Raw genomic sequence first — 25,090 nt, 5'->3', positions numbered from 1 at the left:
CAAACTCACAACCGAGGTTACTAAATTTCCCTTTGCTCTGGACTGCAGAAATCAATACTGCGTTTTTGCAGAAACCTATTTTGATTTCCCACGGTCTACCTCGTGATTCACCCATCCGTCTCTTGCCGGGGCTTGCCTCTTGTACGAGATCAAGAAAGCCTAGGATAGCACTCCTTCAGCGCCTCCTTCCTAGAGGTACCTTGGACGATCCGCGGCACTGAAAAGCGCGGTGGCTACTGAATAATGGCGTTTGTAATTCAGCCTCTATGCCTGGACTGCTCGACACCTGAAAACCCGCCGCCCGAGGCTTTTGAAATCGGGTAATCCTGGACGAACGTGATCCGGAGGCTAACAAGGGAAAGGGCAGGAGCGTACGAGGCACAGCCCGCACCCGCGGCAAACACGGTCTGGGAGCCGTCGGGGGCACCGCGCGCCGCGCCCACCCGCGAACCCGAGCTCCGCTAGCGCGCCCGGCCCGCCCGGCCGCCGCACCCTCCTGGCTCGCGCGCCCAGCCCCAAACCACGGCGAGCAGTGCAGCCCGCACCCCACCACCGCACGGCGCCCCCGAACCGCGCCAGCCCCCTCCCCCACGCCCATTGTTCCCGGGCGGCCGCGGGCTGGGCCGGCGGCGCGGTGCCGGGAGCCGCCTCGCCTGCACGTACCCGCGAATCCGCACAGGAGCACGAAGCTCAGCAGAAGCGCCATGGTGGCGGCCCGGCCGTGGGCGGCGGTGGCAGGTATGCGGCTGTCGCCCGGGGTCCAGGTCTCCCCGCGCCTCGCGCGTTCCCGACTGGTTCGCGGCGGCGGCGGCACCTCTGCACCCCCGCCCTCGCTCCGCAGGTGAAGTCGCGTCACTTCCGGCTGCGGCTCGGCCCTACGGCTCCCGGTCCGCCCGCCGCGTGGGGTTGCCATGGCAACCGGGAGCTGCGCGGGGGCTGCCCGCGGGGACGCTCGGGGCAGTGAACTGTCGCGCCCGCCGCAGCGCAGCGCTTCGGGGTGCCGGGGTGGCGCCCGCCTCGAGCCTGAGCCGGGGTGCTGCCTCCACGCCTCCGACTAAACGTGGGGGTTTTGTGCCCGGGAGCCGGGTCAGGCTCTCTCCCCAGGCAACTGAAACTGCGGTCGCGCGCTCGCCCCGGCCGCGGCGCGGGATTATCCTCACCGCCTCCCTCCGACCCTGAAGGGCGGCTAATGCCGTCGGCGCTGCAGCCCACCCCAGCCCGGCGCTCCGGCGCCCACCCCGCCCGGCCCTCGGGGACGCAGGGGATGAGGGACCACCGCCCCATCTCCGCGCTTCCTGCAGGGCTGGGCGCTCACGCCTGAGTGTAGGCGACGCGGGCTGGGCACACACCCCCACTTGCTCGCTGCCTTTGAGAAGACTTCTCAACCTCCAGCAATGACGAACCGCCAAACTGCAACTATGGATTTGGAACATACCCGGTTTTTTGTTTTTTCCTTGCATTTAAAGGATATTCTATTTAAGGAGACCTGGTACTGCAGCGCTAACCGAAAGGTTGGTGGTTCGAACCCACCCGGGGGCTTCGCGAGCGAAAGACCTGGCAATCTGCTTCCCTTAAAGATTACAGCCTAGAAAACCCTACAGGGCAATCCTACTCGGTCATATGGGGTTGCTATGAGTCAAAATCGACTCCAGGGCACCCAACCACTAACGCTGAAATTCTTGGATAAGGATGAGTGAGTTTTTAAAATGGGGCTAAGTAGGGGTGGTTAAAGGCCTGGGAGTGGGAATGCTGGGATTTAGATGTCTTGAGTGTCCCCGTCAACGCTTCACTGTCGCTTTTGTCTTCTGGTGTCCTCAGTACTTGCTTGTGTGTCATTTTGCTGCCCCTTCTGGGGTTGCTCCTCCCAGATAAGGTTTATTTATAACTGCAGAGATATTTGGGAGTTGTGAACAGTTAGTTCCATATCGGGAGTGAGATAGAGGAGAACCGTGTGGTGCAGTGGCGAAGAGCTTGGACTCCACAGTGGGGCAATAACTGGGCAACTTATTTAGAAATAGCACCTACCTCAGGGGATTGCTATGAAAATTACACAAGATAATGCACAAAAAATGTTTGCCATAGAGTGCCTGGCACATAGTAAATACTCAGTAAGTGGCAGCTGCTAATAAAGATAATATTGAAAAATTCGTGTTTACTGCAGCAGAAAAGAGAAAGGGCAAAGGAAGTAAATCTGTTATCATGAAGACCAAAACTGTCCAACTTCAATTTAGCCTGGTGGTTTGCACCCCTAGAGGCACATTAAAATCATGTGGAGAACTTAAAAATACCACTGTTACAGCTCCACTCCAGTGATTCTGATTTAACTTGTCTTAAGTAGAATCTTGGCATATCCAAGGAGTATAGACATGAGACAGAATGAGTAACTGCTTCAGACTTCCTATTCATTGAGGAAACAAGAATTCTACTGGATATAATTGTAGATACATAATATTTGGAATTTACATTTTTAATCACTACATCATACTTTATGGAATTAAGTAGAAGAGATTAAGTATTGAAGTTGCTCTTACCTATTTCAAACTGTTTCATGAGAACCTTTCTTAGTATTAACTGCTTCATAGTAGCACACACTTATTATAAAGTTGTACACTTAATGCCTCCTCCAGGTAGAAACCAAATCCACCCTTCAGGGTTCATTTCAACCAGTTACTACAGTAAATCTATAGAGATTGCCCAAAAGACTTTTCGTCTTAATCCCTTTCCTCCTTTTTTTTTTTTTTTTAAGTAATCCTTACCTCTGCCTCCTCCTGTGGTAGTCATTTGCATACAAAAAAAAATTTTTTTTTTTTTTAAGTCACTTCCCTTACTCTGAGCATCCTTACAAGGCTGAAAAGGCCCATCATTCATCTATGTTGCTCATGGAAGCACAGCACATAGTAGGCTCTCAAGTATTGAGTTGAATGTTCATTTTCTGTATCGTGTGTTAATAAAAGTTGTTTAAATATCCATACAATAAATCACAAATATTACATCTTCAATTTTTAGAATGGACTTTTAAAAAAAATTTTACAAGCTGAATGTTTTATATACTTCTTTGAATTACTGATCTCAAAGCTTTAAAAATGTATCATCTCTGAGATTTAATGAACTATGAAAAGAGCAGCTTACCTTATTTAGGGAGCTAATGTTCTTTAAACACATATATGAAGTCACTTTTTGATGTTGCTTTGTGACAGTCTCATTAATTCCAGAACATACAATTATACATTGTTGGGTATCCTCAAACCAAGCTAACAAATAGCGCACAACCATTAAATGAATTGTTCTGTCTTAGTAAAGCTCTATGAACTCCTCATGGTCTAGCCTCTAAACCAGCGGAAAGGTGATTCTGGTCCGTCAAGAAGGTGGTAATTATAGAGACATAAATAACTCAGTGGTTAATTAAGCATTCGCCTTTACAAAGATCTCTCAGCAGTAATGATCTTTCGACACACCCACAGATGATTAAAATCCTACTATCATATTCGGGGGTTGATTTACCTTAAGAATGAAAGGCTTTTCACTTCTACTAGCTCCGAATATGAAGGTATGTGAAATACGGAACTTCTTATCATACATGACACCACTGAGTTTTATAATTTCTAGAAAGTGATAATGCTTTTTTTAAGAAACAACAGTTTTCTTGCTTGTGAACTGTATGTTGTTCAGAACACTGGTTTTTTTAGATTAATATCAGCAAAAAACTTATCATCTTGTTCTAATGAGAAAAACTCATCTACCCTTAAGCAATGCATTATAAATATAAACATTTTTAGTTTTATGTACATAAACACTAATACTCTAATATTCATAAATCAGCCCTTAGCCAGTGACCTAGCAATGTTGGATCTTTTTCTTTCTTTTTTTTTTTTTAGGTTCCTGATAATGCAAATTCCAAAATAAATACACAAAAGTGATAAGTTTATACAGACCAAAATTGTAGGCATGTAAAGATAACTTTATAAAACTCACAAATGAAAAGGCTTTTTCCCCCCTTATGTAGCTAAAGGAGGCCTGGTTAAGAGGTTGGCTGTTTGTTCTATTAACCAAAAGATGAGCAGTTGAAATTCACCAGCTGCTTCTTGGAAACCCTATGGAGCAGTTCTGCTCTGTCCTAGAGAGATGGTTGCTATGAGTCGGAATCGAGTCGATGGCAACGGGTTTGATTTTGGTTTTAAAGATCCCCTGCATTAAGCTGGAGTTTCTACTTTTTCTCTTTGATTGTAGTAACTTTTCTTTACCCCTCCAAAAAAACCAAAAACCAGTTGCCATCAAATCGATTTCAACTCATGGTGACCCCACATGCTTCAGAGAGCTGGCCTCCATAGGGTTTTCAGGGCTGTGACCTGATCTTTCGGGCGGGCTCAAACTGACAGCTTTTTGGTTAATAACCCTACACTAAACCATTTATGCTACGGAGGGGGCTCCCTCTTTGCTGCAGAATTCTTATTTTTATCCGTTATGTGAGGCATTCAGTGGGACTGCAGATGCATTTCCTTCTGGGAAATTTTCTTGAGTGAGTTAATCCACATACTGCATTTAGCATGGTGCCTGGAACCTAGTAAGTACTCAGATGATGTTATCTGTTATTATCATTATTGTTTCCTTGTTTACCATTCCCTTCTTGCATCTCAAACCACTTTTGAGATCACCTTCCTTGTTCCAGAATTATATCCTTTAGAAATTCCTTTACTGAGGATCTCTGGAAGGTATTTTTGTCTGTCTAAAAATACCTATTTTTAATTTGCCGTCATTCTTTTTTTTTTTAATATTTTACTGTGTTTTAGATGAAAGTTTACACAGCAAATTAGGTTCCCATGTAACAATTTTTATACGAATTATTCCATGACATTGGTTACATTTTTCACAGTGTGTCAACATTCTCACTATTTCTTTTCTGTTCTATTAATCTAGCCTCCCTGAAGGAGTCCCAGTGGTATAGTGGTTAAGGGCTTGGCTACTAACTGAAAAGTTGGCTGTTTGAACCCACCAGTTGCTTTGCTGGACAAAGATGTGGCAGTCTGCTTCCACAGAGATTAAAACCAAAAAGTTATTTCTAGGTAGTAGCTAGTGGATTTGAACTGCCAACCTTTGGTTAGCAGCCAAGCTCTTAACTACTGCACCACCAGGGCTCCTTTGCAAAGATTACAGCCTTGGAAACCCTGTGGGGCAGTTCTACTCTGTCCCAGAGGACTGATGACTGGTGTGGTGGTGATGAGCTTCCCTGACCCTCCTTAGCGTCTCATCTTTGTTTTAGGGTAAGTATTGACCATTTGGTTTCCTATAGTTGATTATTTAAGGGAGCATTGTACTCACAAGTGGACCCCGGTGGCGCAGTGATCAAGAGCTACAGCTACTAACCAAAACGTTGGCAGTTTGAATTTATCAGCTGCTCCTTGGAAACCCTCTGGGGCAGTTCTACTCTGCCCTATGGGTTCGCTGTGAGTCGGAATCAACAGCAACAGGTTTTGGCTTTTGGTACTCCTGAGTGATATGGTTTATTTTATAAGCCAATCTATTATTTAGATGAAAAATGATCACTGGGAGTGGCTTCGGTTCCAACCAAGTTCAAAGGGTATTTTACAGTGATAGTCTTGGGGGTTCCTCTAGTCTCCAGCAGTAGAGTAAGTCTGGCCTTTTTCAGGAATTTGAGTTTCATTCCACATTTTTCTCCTCTTCTATCTGAGACCTTCTTGCTGTCATTCTTGAAAGGTAGAGTTCTTGTATAGAATTCAGGGTAACCTGTCTTTTCTCTCAGTGCTTTCAAAATATTATTCCACTATATTCTAGCTTCCTTTGTTTCTCTAGTAAGTCAATCTAATAGTTCTTGTAGTTAACCTGGCTGCTTGTATGATCTCTTTGATTTTGTTATTCTATAATTTTATTACAATAGGATTAGGTTTTTTTTTTTTTTAATCCTGCCTAGGATTTCTTGAACTTGAGAGAATTCCTATCTTTCCATAATTCTGCAAAAATCTCAGTATTCAAATTCTTATTGAATATTGCTTTCCTCACATTCTATTATTCTCTTCTGGAACTCCAATTCGATGTATGTTACACCTTCTTCTATCCTTTCATATTTTCAAAGTATTTGATACTCTGAGCTGAATTCTAGGTAAACATATCCATCTTTTTTGTCAGCTAACAACATTACTCTTCACTTGTGTTGAATCTGCTATTTAAAACTTCATTTGGGTTTTCATTTCAATTACATTTTTATTTGTAGATGTTTAATCTTTATTTCAAATGTTTGGTCTCTTATTTCCTATCCATACTCCCAGTTATCTCATATTTCTTTAAACAAATTGTTGTTGTTAGGTGCCCTCAAATTGGTTCTGGGTCACAGTGACCATATATATATACAACAGAATGAAACATTGCCCAATCCCACACCATCCTCACTCACAATTGTTGCTATGCTTGAACCACTGGTTGCAGCCACTGTATCAGTCCGTCTTGTTGAAGGTCTCCTCTTTTTTGCTGACCTTCTACTTGACCAAGCATGATGTCCTTCTCTAGGGCTAATCCCTCCTGATAACATGTCCAAGGTATGTGAGACGAAGTCTCGCCATCCTCACTTCTAATGAGCTTTCTGGCTGTACTTCTTCCAAGAAAAATTTTTTTGTTCTTCTGGCAGTCCATGGTATATTCAATATTCTTCGCGTACAAATAAAAAAAATATGCTTTGCTAACATCTTGATTCAAAGGCATCAATTCTTCTTAAAACCAAAAACCCATTGCCATTGAGTCAATTCTCACTCATAGCAACCCTACAGGACAGAGTAGAACTGCCTCATAGGGTTTCCAAGGAGCATCTGGTGGATTTGAATGGCCAGCCTTTTGGTTAGCAGCTGTAGCTTAGCTCTTAACCACTATACCACCAGGGTTTCCCAGTCCTCCTTATTCATCCTCCAGGTTTTACATGCATACAAGGTGATTGAAAACACCATGGCTTGGGTCAGGCATGCCTTATTCTTTACAGTGACACCTTTGCTTTTTAACACTTTAAAGAGGTCTTTTGCAGTAGAGACTGCTCAACTTGACATTTCCAGAGTTAGATATGGAATTCAGAATAGTACACCTTTCTTTGATTAAAAGTCCCCAGGTGGTACAGATGGTTAACTTAATGCACTCAGCTGCTAACTAAAAGGTTGGAAGTTTGAGTCCACCCAGAGGTGCCTCGGAAGAAAGTCCAAATAACTCCATGGCCACTTTGAATAAACTGTAATCAATGGCACACATTCCCTCTCTGTGAAGATATTCTCTGCAAAGGCTTTAGTTGTGTTCGTAGTAAGGATAAGACTTCTGGACTCTGAACAGGTTAGCTCTTACCTACCTCTCCAGGCTCATCTCATACTGCCCACACCCTTGCAGCTGTAGAGAATTTGCAGGTGTGATTCTTATGAGTCAGAATAGCACTGGGTTTGGGTTTGTTTTTTTTTTTAATTCCCTTGCTTGGAGTATTATTTGTTTACATTCTCAAGTGGGCATATCTTAGTCATCTTTCACCTGTAAGGTCAAGTGTCCCTTCCCAAGAAATCCCCTGACTAAATCAAATTCTAGCCTTACAGTTTCTCAGGATACTGTCTCCTTCAGAACACTTTTCGCATTTGTGGTCTCATACTTGAATATGTAATTATTTGATGGTTTGGTTACTACTTAGCCCACTCACCAAATTGCAAGCTCCACTCCATGAGGGCACTGTTGTAGCCCCAGCATTCAGCTTAGTGCTTGGTGCTAAATGTGTGCTCAGAACATATTTGTTGACTGAATTAATTTAGATTCCAAATTAATTTAATTAAAAGAAAAAGTATTCTTTCAGAATTTGAACTCAAATCCTGAAACTTCAACTTGGAATTATAATCCAAGAGAAAATGGTTGGCATTCTAAATTATTCTAACACATTTGAATAGAAAAATGTATAGAATGCCTTAACGAGTTAAACTAAGACTGTTTAAACTCTAGCAAGACGACAAGAGGTACATTAGGAAAGTGGTGAAAGGGGGAGAGCTCAGAAAAGTTGATTAAGATGAGCAGATGATGCCAATGGTTTATGTGCTCAGCTGCTAACTGAAAGCTTGGAGGTTCGAGTCCACCTAGAGACACCTTGGAAGAAAGGCCTGGCAATCTACTTTTGAAAAATCAGCCATTGAAAACCCTACAGAGTACAGTTCTGCTCTGACAGACATGGGGTCACCATCAGTCAGAATTGACTCAGTGCAGCTGGCTTGGTACCATAATTAAATACAAGACACAGCTCTAGCGTTTGGGATTCTGAGGTTAGACAAGGAAAGCCAGTGAATTATTTCTGTAGCAGGAGTCCCCAGTTGAACCAAAGCAGTGGACTCTTCTCAGTTTGTATTTCCTTCTGGCTGCCTGGCTTCCAGGCTTCTTCACATGTTAATTTGAATGGTGGGGAGAGACTCACTATTGGTTTTTCTAGGGCACAGGAGGAGAGACGACGAAAAGCATTAGAGCTGCTCTTCCCTGACCTTATTGAAGGGCCCACATCTGACACTCATGGAAAGTTGCTGTTGGCAAAAGCCGCAGCCGTACACCAGGCACTTAGCTGTGACACAGAGTGGGCAAAGATCTTGTCCTTCTGAAGTCAGGCTTTTTGATTTAGCAGAGTTATCCAAGGTGCCTTTTTTCCTCTCTCTTTAAATAGAAGGCTGGCATAATCGTATCTGTGTTTTGGAAGAACTCCAGTGGCAGTGCCAAGGATGACCTGAGGAGGGTGGGGAGAAACAAAAGGAAGAAGCAGCTATTGTCATAATCAGTAAAAGCTGCTGGGGTCTGAACTCAGGAGAGAGCTTTGAGAGAGATTTCAGAGGAGGGACTAGGAGGATTTAACCCTAGTGGCCAGTGAGGAACAGGAAAGAATCAAGGCTGCCTCAGGTTTCTAGGTTCAGGTGAATCAGTGGATAAGGGTGCTGCTAACTAAATAGGGAAGAGAGGACAAGCCGGTTTCGTGGACTGTAAATGTTAGGTTTTGAGTGCCTGGGGCGCATTCAAGTGGAGAAGTCAGCAAAGAGCCGGCCTGGCTGGTGATCCAGATTTGGGAACCTAGATGACAGGCCTTTGAGGAATTAGTTTATTTTACATTGGTTGTAGGTGTAAACACCTTTTCTCTTACTAATCATGCCCGTTGCTGTTAGTTACTGTTGAGTCAATCCTGGCTCATGGCAACCCCATGTGTGCAGATTAGAACTGCTCCACAGGGTTTTTAAGGTTGTGACCTTTCGGAAGTAGATTGCCAGGCCTGTCTTCTGAGGCCCCTATAGATGGGTTTAACCCACCAACCTTTCAGCTAGTAATCAGGCACTTAACGGCCTCTTAACCATGCTGTAAACATGGCTAATTTCCCACGGAGAATTGCCCCATAAGGTTTCCTGTAATATTTACAGGAGCAGGTCTTTTCTCTCACAGAGCCTCTGGTGGGTTCCAGCCACCAGCCTTTTGGTTAGCAGTCAAACCCTTAACCATTGCATCACCAGCGGTCTTTATTTAGGCTGTAGTGTTCCTGAATCATACCAAAAAAAAAAAAAAAAAAAACCAATGCCATCAAGTCGATTCTGACTCATAGCGACCCTATAGGACAGAGTAGAACTGCCCCATAGAGTTTCCAAGGAGCGCCTGGCAGATTCAAACTGCCGACCCTTTGGTTAGCAGCTGAAGCACTTAACCACTATGCCACCAGGGTTTCTGAATCAGCATGATGTAACATCTTTTTTAAGGCTATTTCTATAGGAATTTGCATTCACAGGGCCAGCTAGGTATTCCTAATCTTCTATTGCTCAGACATGGAATTGGGAGCCGAGATTTCTCTGCCAAACCTTATTAACAACAAAACATTGTTTCAAGGCAAGTTGCAAATTCTGTGGTGTGGAACTGGTGTTCTATATTGGTTGCAGTCTTAAGGATAAGGGGGTAAATTTGTATTTAAGGAAGTGAGAGGAAGAAGTGGTCAGATGGCTTCAGTTATCTGCCATGGATAGATACTGGTGGGAAATGTGGTGGAAAGTTGAATTAAAGACCCTGATTAGGGTTGAAAGAGTGAGTAGCAGAAATGGAAAGTCAGTAAGGAGTGGGAAGCCTGGGAACCACAGATCCCAGGCAGGTTTCGTGACCTTATTAAGGGATTTGTGCATTCTTATTAATCAGTAGTGAAAAACAAAACAAACCAAAGGTGAAGTGGATGGTGTGCTCAGGGACAGTGGAGGTGGCAGGGAAAGTCTGTTCTTTGGACCGCTAGGTAACTTCCTGGATAGGACAGCCATTAACCCTATGTTACACACAGGGTCACCATCAGTTGGAACCGACTCAGTGGCATTAGGTTTGGTTTGGTTTAAACATTCCTTATTCAAAAGAACTTAAAAGTTTTAAGAAGTCTCCCTTATTAAAAACTGTTCTTTTTACTGTTAAGAATCATGACTTCACTTTTAGGTAAATTTTATTGCATATAAAAATAAACTATGAGTCTCCAGCACCCTTTTAGAAACTCCATGACTACTCATACTGAACTGTTACTCCCAAAGCAGACCCCTTACTCTGGTGTGTGTTTGTTTACTCATGTTGTGTCCTATGTCATAAATATCCCTTCCTCTCCACATATATATGGAGCCCTGGTGGTGCAGTGGTTAAGCGTTCAGCTGCTAACCAAAAGGTCGGCAGTTTGAATCCACCAGCCACTCCTTGGAAGCCCTATAGAGAAGTTCTGCTCTGTCCTATAGGGTCACTATGAGTTGGAATCAACTCGACGGCAGTGGGTTTGGTTTGAGTTTTCTTCACATTTTGTCTACCTCATTAAAAAATTTCACTCAGAGTAATAGAGAGGATGATGACCAGACAATAATCCAATAATAAAACCTAGCCTAGCCATATGAAAAATATTATAAAGGAGGATTCTGTGGTGCTTGGGGACCTATGTTGTTAGTTAGTTACCGTTGAGTTGGGTCCAACTCATGGCAACTTTAAATATAAAAGAATGAATCATCGCCTGGTCCTGTGCCGTCTCCATGATTATTGGAATGTTTGAGTCCATTGTCGGAGATATTATGTCAGTCCATCTCACTGAGGGTTTCCCTTGTTTTTACTGACCCTCTACTTTACCAAACATGATGTCCTTTTCTAGCAACTGGTCTTTCCTCATGATGTGCTCAAGTCAAAGTCTCGCCATCCTAAATTCCAAGGAGCATTCTGAGAGATGTATAATAGAAGGGTTTCAGCTAGTCAGTGAGAGCCCTGATGGTACAGTGGTTAAGAACTCGGCTGCTAACCAAAAGGTCAGCAGTTCAAATCCACCAGCCGCTCCTTGGAAACCCTGTGAGGCAGTTCTACTCTGTCGTATAGAGTCGCTATGAGTTGTAATCAACTCGATGGCAATGGGTTTTATCTCATCAGTGAGGTCAGAGAAATCTTCCCAAAGGAAGCAGTACCTGCCTTGAGTCTTGAAGGCTGAGTAGGAGATACTCTAAAGGAGGAAGACACATTCCAGTAAGAAGCGATGTCAGTGGCAAAGGGACAATGGAGGGAGAGGCTGTTATGAGGACCAGGATCTGAAAGAAGGTTTGAATTATTAGATCTGGGAGGACATGATGCGAAGGGCCTGAAGAAGGAAGCAGTACCATAAACAAACAAGCTACGGTTGATTTTCCCCCCTATTTCCTGATGCTGCTATTGCTAACCAGTGAAGAAATAGGACAGGGAATATAAGGAGTATCATTGAAAGGAGATTAATTTCTGTTGAGCCAGTGAGTCAGACAAACCTAAGAGTTGGCCGAAGATGCTGGGTGGGGGTGAGGGTGGCGGTTGACCCTTTGTAAAAAAAAAAAAAAAAAAGTCTTAAGAAAAAAATGAGGGAAGAACATTGTCATGGATTGAATTGTGTCCCTCCAAAATATGTGTCAACTTGGTTAGGCCATGATTCCCAGTATTGTGTGCTTGTCCTCCGTTTTGTGATTTTCCTATGTGTTATAAATCATAATCTCTGCCTGTGGTTAAAGAGGATTAGGGTGGGATGTGACACCCTTGCTCAGGTCGCATCCCTGATCCACGGTAAAGTGTGTTTACCTTGGGCATGGCCTGCACCACCTTTTATCTTACAAGTGATAAAAGGAAAGGGAAGCAAGCAGAGAATGGGGACCTCATACCACCAAGAAAGCAGTGCTGAGAGCAGAGCTTGTCCTTTGGACTGGGGTCCCTGCATGGAGAAGCTCCTAGTCCAGGGGAAGATTGATGACAAGGACTTTCCTCCAGAGCTGACAGAGAAAGCCTTCCCCTGGAACTGACACCCTGAATTTGGACTTTTAGCCTACTAGACTGTGAGAAAATAACTTTTTGTTTGTTAAAGCCATCCACTTGTGGAATTTTTATAATAGCAGCACTAGATAACTAAGGCAAACATTTAAAACATATTTAACATGTATTGACTCAAAAGGCACCTGTGTGGCACAAACAGTTTGTGCTTGCTTACTAACCTAAAGGTTGGCAGTTTGAGCCCACCCACTGGCACCATAGAAGAAAGGCCTGGTGATCTGCTTCTATAAAGATTACAGCCAAGAAAACCCTATAGAGCAGTTCTGCTTTAACACATGGGTTAACCGTTAGTCAAAACTAACTAGGTGGCAAAAGATTTGGTTTCATTTTTTGGTTATTGATTCAAAAAGTATTTAAGTAATTCCAATTTATTCCACTTTAGTTTTTGCTTTATTCAGATGGAAATTTAAGTGCTCTTTGGCTTGGCCAGGTAGAACTGTACTCAATGCATATGTTGGAATCTGTTAACATGGTAGAAGTTCTGCAGAACATGTCCCATAGGTGTGTTCAGCCACATCTTTTTTAATTCATTATTGGAAACTCTGGTGGCGTAGTGGTTAAGAGCTACAGCTGCTAACCAAAAGGTTGGCAGTTTGAATCTACCACGTGCTCCTTGGAAACCCTATGGGGCAGTTCTACTCTGTCTTTTAGGGTCGCTATGAGTCGAAATTGACTCGACAGCAATGGGTTTGTTTTTCTGGTTTTATTCCAGTATTATCAATTTCCTACTTGCTTGATTAAGGAGAGAAATGGACTTCTGGTGAATAGTGCCAGCATATTCCATATGGCTTTCAACAAATGGCTGCTGGTTTCCTTAATGTTTTTTGTGTAGCTGCTCTATCATGCGGTGAAATTGCTTAATGGACAGGAGAAGAATCAAATGGACAAATACTGGTAACTCAAATAGCAACTCAGATGACAACTCAAAATGGATAATTAGTTTTGGTCTGCAAAACTGCAAAAATCCATCTGCCAAACAACATGCCAGCAGTTTCCAGAGCTAACCTCTTGTAATAGTTTCTAAGACTCCAAACAATCTCTTAAGAAGGATAAAAGCCAAGTAAAAACAGCAAGCAAGAAAGGCCTCCAACCAAGTCAAAAAATAAATAAGCCAAGTAGAACTGTAATCTCCAACAAAATAAGGAGATAAACATTTAGCCTCCTGGTACCCCAGCCTACTCCTTTTTACTACTGAAGAGAGAATTTTTAAGTAAAACGGTTAAGAGCTTGGTGGCTAACCAAAAGGTAGATGGTTCAAATCGACTCGACAGTGACGGGTTTGGGTTTTTTTGGTTTTACTCTCCTTAATATTGCAGATTTTTGTGCCCAACACAAACCAAAAACAAAACAATAAAACAACCGAACCTGTTGCCTTCGAGCCGATTCTGGCTTATAGTGACCCTATAGGACAGAGTAGAACTGCCCCATAGGGCTTCCAAGGAGCAGCTAGTGGATTTGAACTGTTGGCCTTTTGGTTAGCAGCCTGAGCTCTTAATCACTTTGCCACCAGGGCTCCTTGAGAAGAGTAACTTATTTATGTGTGTGTGTATGTGTGTGTATAATGTCTCTAGTGTGATATGGTGTATTGAGGTTGAATACAAAGCAGGGTCCAATTTAGCCAGATGAGGAGGGATCAGTGAAACACAGGTAGGTTTCCAAGATGGGCATAAAAGTGGGCTCATTTAGCAGGCATTCTGATTTTTTTTTCTTTTTTTTAATAATTTTTATTGTGCTTTAAGTGAAAGTTTACAAATCAACTCAGTCTCCCACATAAAAACTTATATACACCTTGCTATTACTCTCCCCTCAATGAGACAGCCTGCTCCGTCCTTCCACTCTCTCTTTTCATGTCCATTTAGGCATTCTAATTTTAATATTGGTTGGACTGGGTGTAGATGACCCAGTTGGTAGCTGGAATGGATCGTCTGTTACGGGAGCCAATAAGGTAGTGGTTCGACTTGGTCTGGGTTCCTAAGGCACAGCTTTGAGTACAGGTTTGATTATCCTAATTGTGTACATATATGCAGATATTAATTTTTCTGGTGAGAGGACCCATAACTTTAATCAAACCTGGGAGATTGTGTAGAGTAGGTTTGGAGTTGTCCTGTCTGAAGGGTGAGGAACTGGGATATTTATTCACCAACCCCCTTCTATCAATGGTTGATGGCAAAGGGTAAGGCCATCTACAAATCTTATAGGAACAGCAGAATTCTTTTAATTTACATTTTATTTATTTATGAAGTAAGTAATGCAATCCTCTGAATTCAATTTCAGTAAGTATAGAAGGGTATAAAATTAAAATTCTTTTCTTTATGCCTTATCTGTTCGCCATCTAGAATTCCTCCAAAGACAATAGTGTTATTAGTTTCTAGCACAATCATTCTGATGACTGTGGACTGTGGAAGGCAGATTCCCAGTAACTAGGAATGTGAACCATTCATGCTAGTATCCACAATTGCTATGTCATCATGAGCTTGGAACAAAGGCAATGTTATAAAACCTGTAAATGCAATCCACCATGCTTGCTCTAGGTTATGAAGGAAGCTTTTTTGTTGACTGGCACAGACCCTGCAGGTTGTGACATGCAAACTTTCTCACATTGTGATAGATCAGGAATCACTGGACATCTCTTGTAGGTTATCTTTGGTATGTTAATGAGACTGGATTAGTGTAGGTGTGTTTTAAGTCAATCTCTTTTGAGATATAGAAGAGATTAAACAGGCAAGCAAAAGAAGCAGAGATGGGGGAAGAGACATGCCAAGCCACATGAAGATCACTGAGGAACAAACGCTCAGGAGAGACCAGGACCTTCCCCCAGACCTGACAGAGAAAGAAAGGCTTCCCCTAGAGCCGGCACCATGAATTCAAACTTCTAGTTTCCTAAACTGTAAGAGAATAAACTGCAGTTTGTTAAAGCCATCCATTTGTGGTATTTCTGTTATAGCAGCACTAGATAACTAAGATGGTGTGTATCAAGTTTAATAGTTCTGCTTGGCGTGAGTCATTTAGGGAGAAATATATACACAGGAAAGAAAAGATAGACTCTGGTTAATTCAGGTCCTTGGAGAGGCAGATGTCAAGACAGGATTAGAAGTACGAGAAATTTGGGGGAGAAAATACCCATTAGGAAAAATGGAGAGGGAACAGAGGAAGCCGAGAGAGCCTTCAGACTTCAGTGTTGATCTGACCCCTGGGAAGAAAAAAAGGGTGGATAGGAAGAGTCTAAACTGCAGTGCAGTTCCAGGGAAATTTTTGTTAAGCCGGTGAGGAGTCCTCAGACCAAAGCCACCAGGTGAGAAATGGGCCTGCCTCTATTTCCCTGCCACACTTGGTCATTGGTTGGGAGCAGCCCATGGAAAGTTTGACTCCAGTGGACATGCATGGTGGACTCAGAGCACAGCACCTGGGGTCTTCCCACAGGACCATGTAGACAGAGCTGATTTTATAATTTTGAAGATATCTGCAATAAATTAGTGGAGAGGTTTGGCATACATATTTCAGAATGGTAGGGTAGATGAAGTGACATCTTGGTGAATCACAATAGCCACGTCTTAGTTTCTCTGTGCTGCTATAACAGAATTATCCATGTGGGTGATTTTAATGAACAGAAATGTATTTTCTCACAATTTAGGAGGCTAGAAGTCTGGATTCAGGGTGCCGACTCTAGTGGAAGGCTTTTTCTCTCCTTTGGCTCTACAGGAAGGCCCTTATCTCTTCTCAGCTTCTGTTACTTGGTTCATTGGAGATCTTCATGTGGCGTGGCATCTCTCTTCTCCAATCCGTGCTTGCTTGCTTCTGTAACTAATCTGTTCCTTTTATACCTCAAAAGTAATTGGCTTAAAATACACCCTACAATGATGTGACCTTATTAACATAAAAGAAAGCCCTGTTCCCAAATGGTATTACGTGCATAGATATAAAACCAAACAAACAAACCCACTGCTGTGACCCTATAGGACAAAGTAGAACTGCCCCATAGGGTTTCCTAGGAGCACATGGTGGATTTGAACTGCCAACCTTCTAGTTAGGAGCCATAGCATTTAACCACTACACCACCAGGGGGTTTCCTATATTACTCTAAGTGATAGAAATATTTACTCCTCCAGCCAGGAGACCTTGAGAAGCATTGGAAGGAGTAGTGATTCCGTGATAATGAGTAAAATTACCTCCAGCATGCTCCTATGCTGAGCTCCACTGGATTCAGTTTCTGATTAAAGACTTAAATACCAAAACTTACTCTATGAATGTGTCCATTACAGAAAGAGCTCAAGGGCAACTAATAATTGACTTGATAGCTTTGATAATGTTAATACAATTACCAGAGCCTACTGTATCTAACTAGGTCAAAGGCTGCATTGCTTCCAAGGTTAATATCAGGAGCTGATGAAGGGACATGTGGAGGGGCAGGAACTATGAGGCCAAACGGATATTCCATTACCAGAGGTAGGAGCAGATGCCAGCTTACCCACAAAATAAAGACCTTCTCTGCTGCTGATATGGCTGGATTTACTTCTTTGAAAACTTTTTTACTGAACTATTTATCTTAGAAGTCTAGAATAAATAGCTTCTCTACTTTTATTTTCACCTTTTTTTAAATATCACGACCTTTACTAATATGAAAACAACTGCCATTAATAGGTTGGTTATTTACATATCTCTGGACTTGTTAGATGTATGGTTACTGTATTTTCTTTCAGGGTTGCCCCCTCTTTATGGTTTTAAATCACCATAGGTTACTTTCTAACATTTATGTTTCTTGTTGTTGTTAGGTCTTGTCGAATCGGTTCCAACTCATAGAGACACTACATAAACAGAACAAAACACTGCCTGGTCCTGAACCATCCTCAGAATTGTTATGCTTGAGCCCATTTTTGCAGCCATTGTGTCAATCCATTTCATTGAGGGTCTTCCTCTTTTTCGCTGGCCCTCCACTTTACCTAGCATGATGTCCTTCTCCAGGCTCTGATCCCTCCTGATAACAAGTCCATAGTATGTGAGATGTAGTCTCTCCATCCATGCTTCTAAGGTGCATTCTGGCTGTACTTCTTCAGAGACAGATTTGTTCATTCTTCTTGCAGTCCACAGTATAGTCAATATTCCTTGTCAACACCATAATTTAAATTCATCAATTCTTCTTCTGTCTTCCTTATTTATTGTCCAGCTTTTGCATGCATATGAGGCAATTGAAAACACAATGGCTTGGGTCAGGCATTTCTTAGTCCTCAAAGTGACATTTTTTTTTTTTTTAACACTTTTAAGAGATCTTTTGAAGCAGATTAGCCTGATACAATAGATAATTTGATTTCTTCAGTGCTGCTTCCATGGGCTTTGATTGTGGGTTCAAGTAAAATGAAATCCTTGACAACTTCAATCTTTTCTCCGTGTATCATGATGTTGCTTATTGGTCTAGTTGTAAGGATTTTTGTTTTCTTCACATTAAGGTGTAATCCATTTTGAAGGCTATAGTCTTTGATCTTCGTTAGTAAGTGCTTCAAGCCCTCTTCGCTTTCAGCAAGCAAGGCTGTGTCATCTGCATATTGCAGGTTGTTAGCGAGTCTTCCTCCAATCCTGATGCTGCGTTCTTCTTATAGTCCAGCTTCTCAGATTATTTGCTCAGCATACAGACTAAGTGTGGTAAAAGGATACAACCCTGATACACAGGTAACATCTATGTCACTAAATTATAAAAATTATAGACACAGAGAAATGCCAAGAAATCAATCCATTTTATTCATTTTGCAAATGAGAATGCTGAGGTAAGAAAACAAAACAAAATAAAGCCAGCTATTAATTTATCTATATTAAAAAACAGTTGGTTTTGCTAAAATTAGTTGACAATTTGGAAAAGTGCATTTGGTTGTTTTACTTTACAACTGCATATCCAAGTAGATAAAAGAGTAAAAAATGAAATGAAATAATCAGAAGAATAAATCTTTGTATGTGGGTGTGTGTAGACTAGAAAAGATCTTCACTATTTGTGGTAAATTTCGTTGAAATGTAGCCTACATATGGAAAAATGCACAGGTCGTAAGTGTGCTGGGTGAATTTTCAGCAAATGAACTCGCCTGTATAATTACATAAAACCAGAAGGAGAAAATATTAAAAAAATGATTGATAAATGTGAAACCATAAACAATTTAAAACTTCTGTATGTCAAACAATTGTCAAACAAAATTACAGGAGAAAATGACAAACCGGGAAAACATTTGCAAATACGTGACAAGTACCTTAATATTTATTTTTCAAAGCAAAAAAAAATTAAGAAACTTGGAATACCCCAGTTAAAAAATACACATTTTTGTTCACCCCTGACAAACATTTCCAAGACTTGACATAACTATTTATGTTAGTTGAATCAAAAACACCTTGTGATCCAGGTAGAAATAATTCTTCAAGCAGAGGAATTTATATGACTATGCCGTTTACTATCCATTAAGCAACTTTTTATGTTGGATCTACTTGTAACGAGTATTCATTCAGCTTGTAAGGGGAAACAGCATGCGGCATTTTCACTAGTTTAAAACAAGAAAAAAATAATTTTAAGTAACATTTACTAAATACTCCTCTGTACCGAGTATAGGAAGGGGTGGATATAAAGATGAACAAGACATTGTCTGTGTTCTCTAGGGGCATACAATCTGGTGCCTGAGACATCTACTCAAAACTCACAACAAAAGGAAAACCAACAAGGGCTATCACTGTGGATTAAACCAAGTGCTTTGAGAATATCGGAAGATTAATTTCACTTGGGAAGGGGGTTTGCCAGTGTGTATAGCAAACACACAGGGGCATGGGAAAACAAGAAGATTAAGGGTTGAACAGAGACTTGAAAATTTAAAGAATGGAATCTGGCTGAGGAATGTGAACTTAACCCATGTAAGTCCTGGGTCTTGGCACAAATGTGTTCAGAAAGGTCTTTCCTCATTTGGGTCTTATGTGTTCTCCTCATTCCAAACAGGTACAATCTAAAATCTACTATTTAAGGCTTGCTACCATCTCCCCTGGAAACCCTGGTGGTGTAGTGGTTAGGAGCTACCGCTGCTAACCAAAAGGCCAGCAATTCGAATCCACCAGGTGCTCCTTGGAAACACTATGAGGGAGTTCTACTCTGTCCTATAGAGTTGCTATGGGTCTGAATGACTCGACGGCAAAGAGTTTGGTTTGGTTTGGTTTTTTATCATCTCCCCCACCCTACCTTCTGTCACTGGTCCTCTCACCCTTTCTGTTCCCATAGCTCCTGTAAAAGTGTTTCACTTCCACCAAATGGACTTTCTCTCCAACCTCCCAGCATGTCTTGAACTCTATGACTTCTGTGGTTTTCCACATATTCTGCCACCCCTCTGGAATCCTTTAACCATTCTTCTCCATCTAGCCAACTTACCCACTTAGCATTTACTTAAATACATACATATATATAACATAATAATATAATAAACATAGTATAATAGAAGTAATGCATATATATCTATTTTTTTTTTTAACTGAGGGTCTAGTATGTTTTAAGGAGTATGTAGGATAGAAAATTAAACCAGATCAGCTTCCTACTAATTGGGGAGTTTACCATCTATACCTTGTCCATCCTTGGAGCCTGGATGACCTGAGGTGATCAACTTTACTGTGAATTTTTGTGGTACTTTCAGAAAGTTCAGTTGCAATTACATAGTCGATCTAAACTGTTTCTTGCAGATCTCCTTTTTTAAAAACAAACAAAAAACGTTATTTGATTTATTATTTAGCTTTTCAACAGTTGAATAATTTTAAGCTCTTTCAGAGCAGAGACTATATTTCATCTATGTTTTTCTAACAGCATTAATTTAAATACTTTCTATATTATGGGGGTCTATTTTTTTTTATAGGGTCTAGGAGCCCTGGTGGTGCAGTGGTTAACAGCTTGGCTGCTACCCAAAAGACTGGCAGTTTGAATCCACCAGCTGCTCCCTGGAAACCCAATGGGGCAGCTCTACTCTGTCCCGTAAGGTCTCTATGAGTTGGAATCGACTTGACCGCAGGTTTTTTTTTTTTTAAATATAGGTGCTAAGTCCCTGGGAGGCTCAAAAGTCAACATGCTCAGCTGCCAACAAAAGGTTAGAGGTTTGAATCCACCCAGAGGCACCTCGGAAGAAAAGCCTGATGATCTACTTCTGAAAAATCAGCCACTGAAGACCCTGTGGAGCACAGTTGTACTCTGACACACATGGGTTCGCTGTGAGTCGGAACCAACTCAACAGAGCCTAACAACAATATTACTTATTTAATATATTTTTTAAGTAACAGCAACTGGTTTTTTATAGGTGCTAACCCTGGTGGTGTAGTAGTTAAGTGCTACAGCTGCTAACCAAGAGGTCGGCAGTTCAAATCCACCAGGCGCCCCTTGGAAACTCTATGGGGCAGTTCTACTCTGTCCTGTTGGGTTGCTATGAGTTGGAATCGACTCAACCGCAGTGGGTTTGGTTTGGTTTTTTGGGGGGAACAAGTAATTGATCCTTACCAACAGGAGTTAATATATACATGGTGTGTGTGTGTGTGTGTGTGTGTGTGCGTGCACATGAATTAGGGTGTTAAAGCACAGTAGAAATACTCACATGTTTTTGAATTTCAGGGACCAATAATATTTTCTTAATTATATATATATGCCAAGATTTTATTTTCCTAACTAGGGTTATTTTAAAAATTCATTGCTACATAAATTAAACCACTATAAAGTTATGAGGAAAACCTGTTGTTACCAGCTTTTCATAAATTTTTTTTTTAATTTCATAAAAGGAGAAACAATATTATCTCAGAATAAAGAATAGCATTTTAAGTTGAGTAAACTTAGACAAAAAATCACTATACCATCCTAATTATTTTTATTTTGCCCCTTAACCACAGAAATTTCAGAGAAAGTAAAAGCTGGAAATAAAATGTCATAAGATCATTGATTAATGATTATCTCAGTTAGTCCTTGCAATAATTTTTGTCTCAATAGCTCCAGTCAGACTTTTCCAAAGTCCCTTTAACCTCGAATTCAAACCCAGATCTCCGTGACACCAAGGTCATTGCTATCTCTACTATGTCTTCAGGTACTATTCCTAGCAGGGAAGTACAGGGAAGCTTCAAGAATGTGGTAGCATTTTGAGCTGAGCCGCACTGATAGCTTTCAGTGTGCACATAGAGGGTAAAATATTTTAGGTGGGAGGAACAACCTATGCTAAAATGTAAATGCAGGGAATGAAGGATAGGTGTAGTGGATTCATGCTGTGAAGCCTAGATGCTGTCCCAGAACTGAGGCACTCATGCCTCCAACTTCTGGGAGTGTTGGTGACGGATGTCTCTCCAAGATTTGCCTTCAGTCCAAAAGAATCACCTCACCAGGGGCAAGTGGAATATAAAAGGTGGGACAACTCTTAGGGGGTCAGCCCAGCTCCAGAACTCTCTGCAAGACTGGCTGAGGACTTTGTGGCAACGGCATCACATCCCTCTTCTGTCCAATCCTACTTCCTTCACTCTCTGAGACACTTCCAGCATGAAAGCCCCCATCTCAGAAACTGGAAAAAAAAAAAAAAGACAGTAGGATATAATAAAGACAAGGAACTTAAGACAGGACTTAGAGTGTATCTTGATGCTAAGAGAGAAGTAAGATTCTGTCTGGAGAAAACCTTGAACTCCATGCTAAGGAATTTGGACTTTATTCTGTGGACCAGCGGCTTCCAAAATGAAGTAACCAAAATGATGCATGGGGGTATGGACAAAAATACTTACTAACATCTGTCTTAGTTACCTAATGCTGCAAGTGGATGACCTTAACAAAGAGAAATCTATCCCCTCACAGTATAGGAGGCTAGAAGTAAAAAATTCAGGGCACCAGCTCCAGGGGAATACTTTCTTTCTCTGTTGGCTCTGGAGGGAGGTCCTTGTCATCAATTGTCCCCTGGTCTAGGAGATTCTCAGGTGCAGGGACCCAGAGGCCAAAGGACATGCTCTGCTCCCGGCACAGCTTTCTTGGTGATATGAGGTCCCCCGGACTCTGCTCACTTCTTCTGTTATATCTCAAAAAGATTGACTTAAAATACAACCTAATCTTGTAATTTGGCTCCTGCCTCACTAATATAAAAAAAAAAAAAAAAACTGCCTCTAATCCTGCCTTATTAACATCATAGAGGTAGGATTTACAACACATAGGAAAATCATATCAGATGACAAAATGGTGGACAATAACACAATATTTGGAATCCTAGCCTAGTCAAGTGACATACATTTTGGTGGGACACAATTCAATACATGACAATATTTCCTACTTTTATAAATGTCCATTTTTGTATGTTTTATAATATGGATAATGTCTTAGCTATCTAGTGCTGCTACAACAGAAATAACACAAGTGGATGGCTTTGACAAAGAGATTTATTCTCTCACAGTCTGGGAAGCTGGAAGCCTAAATTCGGGGTGCCAGCTCCAGGGGAAGTCTTTCTCTCTCTTGTCCGCTCTGGGGGAAGGTCCTTGCAATCAATCTTCCCCTGGTCTAGGAGCTTCTCAGTGCGAGGACCCCAGGTCCAAAGGATGTGCTCCATTCCCAACACTTCTTTCTTGGTGGTATGAGGTCCCTCTCCTCTCTGTTCGAGTCTCTCTTATATCTCAGAAGAGATTGACTTAAAATATAATCTAATGCTGTACATTGAGTCCTGCCTCATTAATGTAACTGCCTTTAATTCTGCCTCATTAACATCACAGAAGGAAACCCTGAAGGCATAGTGCTTAAGTGCTATGGCTGCTAACCAAAAGGTCGGCCAGTTCGAATTCACCAGCCGCTCCTTGGAAACTCTATGGGGCAGTTCTACCCTGTCCTATAGGGTCACTGTGAGTCAGGATCAACTCCACGGCAATGGGTTTTTTTTTGGTAGCATCGTAACAGTTAAGATTTACAACACATAAGAAAATTACATCAGATAACAAAATGAAGGACAACCATACAATACTGGGAAATATGGGCTAGCCAAGTTGATGCACATTTTTGGGGGATACAATTCAAACCATAACAGGTGATATATAGATTATTTAGTAAAATAGTACATCTATGTAAGTATATATACATACACACTTTAGTACGTGCTTTTTTTTTTTAACCAATAGATGGGCATAATTAAAATTTGATACCACAGCTGTAGACGGTCGACAAGTCAATGGGGTCTTTTTTGAGGACAAGAAGAGTATTATGCTCAGGATATAAATTAGAATATTTGTTCCCAACCTTCAACCAAGGAGAACCACCTGGGGAACTACTTAGACAATACTGATGACCAGCAAACACGCTCCAAACTAATTATATAAAATCTCTGTGGTGGGAACTAGCATCGGTATTTTTTCTTTTTCCTTGGTGATGTGCCAGGGTTAAGAACCACTGGATTAGAATTACAATCAAGTTTGGTCTGAATAGGCAATGAAACATTATAATCATCAATTAGTTCAAAGTATAAAGGTCCTAGAAAGTAACCATCCAACTAAGGAGCCCTGGTAGAATAGTGGACCCACCAACCACTCCATGGGGCAGTTCTATTCTGTCCTATAGGGTCACTATGAGTTTGACAGCAATGGGGTTTTTTTTTAATTGATTACAGCTTCAAAATTGACAACAAATACAAATTTTCTCCCCACTCTTTTTGCCACTTCCTTATAATAAGTCCTCTCAGTCACGTGGCCCTTCCACTTCTCTCAGTGGGAAGTAATGAGTAACTCACTCATTAAGACACTTTTACATAATCCACTTTCTTATCTTCAGAATTTGAGCTAGGCCTCTCAGCCTCTCAGCTTGTTTTCACAAGTTTACACAATAATGAAATACACACAATGGCCCTCTGACTCTCCTTTTACCAGTGGATTATTTAATACTGATTAGCTTTGAAATGCAAATAGCCCTATCAAATAGCAAGCTACTTGCCTTCACCTGGGCTAAGGCTGCATTAGGGTGAAAGTCAAAACCATTTTATAAAAAGACAAATAGTCCAAAGGGCCCTAGGAAATCTCCAGTTTTTTCAGGATTATGTTCAGGATATGAAATTCCATGTACTGACAGATTATTTTTCTCCTAACTCTCACTCCTGCTTTCACTTGTAATTAATCCCTTGTTTACCCGTAGCAGACCTTTCAAGCCAAACATACAGCCCTTAGCATTTTTGTTCACATCACAATATGACAAATACCAGTATGCTAAGGAATTTTTAGGGGAGAATCTTATTTCGCTTATGGCATTAGCCCCACTATTTGTTTTTCTTAAACAGAGAGTAAGAGCTTTAGAAAAAAAAAGAGCTTTAGAGCTGTAGAATACCTTTGAGATTACCTAATTCTCCCTTTTCAATTTACAGATAAGCGCCAGGTCTAGCCTGCCTTTAGTAGGTCAGTATTTGGCCTGGAGGAAGTAGGGTTGGGTTGCTGAATAGTAAATTCCTAGTGGGGTGGAAACCGAGCTGGCACTGGCAGAAGGATGTCAAACCAGCTGGAGCCCTTGGCCTGAAATTCAAGGCTTTAAAGAAAGGGTCAGAGACTGAGCAGAGCCTAAGACAATTTACCAAATCCATTGTTAGGAGCTATCTAGCCAGTTCTGACTCATAGAGACCCTATGTACAAAACAAAACACTGCCCAGTCCTGCGCCGTCTTCATAATCATTGTTATGTTTGAGCCCACTGTTTTAGCCACTGTGTCAATCTATCTTGTTGAAAGTCTTCCTCTTTTTCAATGCCCTCTACTTTACCAAGCATGATGTCCTTCTCCAAGAACTGGTCCCTCCTGATAACATGT

General features: G+C 41.6%; 1 protein-coding gene across 7 annotated transcripts in view; it reads right to left on the bottom strand.

The window, feature by feature from the left end:
• The window catches only part of CXADR (CXADR Ig-like cell adhesion molecule), a 115,882-nt gene that overhangs the window by 81,165 nt on the left and 9,627 nt on the right, over nt 1-25,090 (bottom strand). Inside the window, exons 3-4 of one of the 7 annotated variants that reach the window (XR_010318711.1) lie at nt 18,684-21,845; nt 16,112-18,383 (exon numbers count right to left, since the gene is read on the bottom strand). The exons of 2 other annotated variants lie outside the window; for them this stretch is intronic. The gene's annotated coding sequence lies outside the window, so the exon portion shown is untranslated. Of the gene's footprint in view, nt 1-16,111; nt 21,846-25,090 lie in introns of those variants that run through there. 4 more of the 7 variants (XR_010318709.1, XR_010318710.1, XR_010318708.1 and 1 more) reach the window with 4 other exon arrangements.

This window comes from Loxodonta africana, chromosome 20 (genome assembly GCF_030014295.1).
Source record: "Loxodonta africana isolate mLoxAfr1 chromosome 20, mLoxAfr1.hap2, whole genome shotgun sequence".
Taxonomy (NCBI): Eukaryota; Metazoa; Chordata; class Mammalia; order Proboscidea; family Elephantidae; genus Loxodonta; species Loxodonta africana.
This window is presented reverse-complemented; position numbering and strand designations above follow the sequence as displayed.